Source organism: Diaphorina citri, unplaced genomic scaffold (assembly GCF_000475195.1).
Source record: "Diaphorina citri unplaced genomic scaffold, Diaci psyllid genome assembly version 1.1 scaffold601, whole genome shotgun sequence".
NCBI lineage: Eukaryota > Metazoa > Arthropoda > Insecta > Hemiptera > Psyllidae > Diaphorina > Diaphorina citri.
In genome coordinates, this window is record NW_007378035.1 from 25,107 (window position 1) to 27,876 (window position 2,770).

Below are 2,770 nucleotides of genomic sequence, written 5' to 3' on the forward strand. Positions count from 1 at the left end.
ATCACTTAGACGTAAAGAAAGACTTTGAAAAAGAATCAACCTGAAAGCCCGTTCAGCGTTACTTCAGGCTGAATAATTTATACCCATGCTGATGTCAATTTCGTTGTGGAAATTTATGCTCTGGTGGGGATTTGAACCAAGAATCTCTGTATTGAGAGTCCATGGTGTTAACAGCAGGGCGTTCACAGAGGCTGGTTTGAAGTTTTCTCATCTGTCAGGACTGTCGGAGTAATTCAGAATCACTCAATCGCAAAAGAAAATATTTCAACTAAGAACAGAGTGCAGAGAAATAAGAACAAATAAGAGAAGAGAGCAAAAAAAAGAAAGAATTAGAGAGGAAATTAATAAAACAGCATCTAAAAGATTAATAAAAGAAACCAGAAAAGGAGAAAAGCTCAACCACGGATTTCAAATGAAACATTTGATGAAAAACAAACATGATGGGGGTTTCCAGATTTACAAATCTTCAGAGAAGACACTTTGCTCCCGAAAAAGAAACCACAGCTTCATCCGCATCATACTAAATAAAACGAAAGTTCATGAAAATCATGAACTTTCTGCAGTTAGACTGTGGAATTCTCTTCAGAAGGCTATAAGGGACTCACAAAGTCTAGGAACGTGCAAGACCTCCCTGGGAAGAAATACACACCTTAATGTTTTAAAGGCTCACAGTGAAAGAAGAGATCACTTATGGCATTTACATTTGTATGTAGGATTTACCTAAAGCTATGTCCATACATAGTCGACAACAAGATGAACCTATAATGTTGTCGAGGCAGTGTACGGTTTCAGTTGACATCGATTGACGGCGTGTGGTGTGGACACAGCTTAAGATTAACCTATTGCACCTTTGAAAATAGATATAATAATAATCAGCTCCCATGGCGTAGTGGTCACTGCGCTCGCCTTACACGCGGGAGACCCGAGTTCGATTCCCGGCGGAGTCAAGAAATTTGTATCATGCAAATGATTGATTCCGTGACTGGCTGTTGTGGGGCCCACTCAGCCTCGTGAGGAAAATGAGTAGCTATGACATTATGACATATAAATGCGCATAGCGACCGGTGCCAGCATGGTAGGTAAACATTGGATTTTAGGATTATTGAGATATTGGGAAAATCCTACAATACTGCAGTGAGCACCAAAGTTGTGACATCCTATAATTTGTACCAAAGTCTTCAATTGATTCTAATCTTCCTCCTACTGTCTTTTCGTATATTCGTACTCCTTCTCTTCTTTCTCCCTCTCTTAATCCTCCACCTCCTTCTCCTAAACCTCCTCTTCTTCCTTCTTATCCTATGCAACTCCTATCCTATTCCTCCTCCTCCTCCTCCTCCTATGCAAACTCGTGAATATGTTTTTTCCTTTGAATAAAATTGTAGGTATAATCTATAATGTAATACATATAATATGAGAAGATACCTACCTACTACTAGATCGACATATTACATTATATGTAGGTACGTTAGGTAGGCGTATTATACTGGTACCTACATTAGATAGACGTATTATTAGGAAAGTAGAAGATACATCTTGTCTTCTTTTCAAAACCTGAAAGTCATGTCTACATGACATGTCATATCATGGGGTGTTCTGCCTGCAAACATATTGTATTAAGATTATCAGTAGGTTAACCACCAGCCGAGCTTAATAAGTGAGCCGTTCTCTACAATCTCTAACACTACAGTTTTTCAAGAAAGCCTAATGCAAGACGAGGGTTCGATTCCCGTCCGGGGTTGAACTTTATTGACAGATAATATTGATAAGGTCCCCTCCCGAAGCGATAAGGTCCCCTCCCGGAGCGACTGGCTTTCCCCTATCCTGTTTTCCTTCTCTGTAAAGAGGCTTTTTGAACTTTATTGACAGATAAGGTCCCCTCCCGAAGCGATAAGGTCCCCTCCCGGAGCGACTGGCTTTCCCCTATCCTGTTTTCCTTCTCTGTAAAGAGGCTTTCTGCTTCACCACAATTAATTAATGATTTTTCAATATTTAATTTTCAACAAGCACATAGGAGATACACGTCTGACAATAATGTACAAAGAACGCAAGTGCTTATGACAATTTTAAAGGAAGAGGGGGGGGGATAAAACATTGTAAAAATAAATATAATTATGAATGTAGAAAATAAATACTTTAGTCATATATTATGTACCTATTTATCTATGTATCTATACTACCCGGATGAGCCTAAACAGTCCCATTACCTCAGCCTAAACAGTCCCATTACCCCAGCCTAAACAGTCCCATTACCTCAGCCTAAACAGTCCCATTACCTCAGCCTAAACAGTCCCATTACCTCAGCCTAAACAGTCCCATTACCTCAGCCTAAACAGTCCCATTACCCCAGCCTAAACAGTCCCATTACCCCAGCCTAAACAGTCCCATTACCCCAGCCTAAACATATTACTAATATCCCCCAAAGTCCCAACACAACTTACAGGTCAACGAAAAGATACTTTTTAGAGGATTTTTTTAACGTAAGCAATGGAAAAAAGTATGTCACAAACTGTGACAAGCTGTAAAGAGGTTATATGAAAGCAAAGTAAACTTTTCCGGGTATGCTTACAGAGAAACTAAACTTCCGAATACATTATCATAATCAAAATATTTGAATCTAAATGAAAATAAGTCAGACATGAAACTTAAAAAAGCAGAATATAAATTTGTCGTATGATGTAGTGAGTATGATAAAGAGATGTGCTAGGAGAGAGAGAGAGAGAGACGGAATATTATATGCCACGGTACACATAGTCATAAATTAAGAAAATTT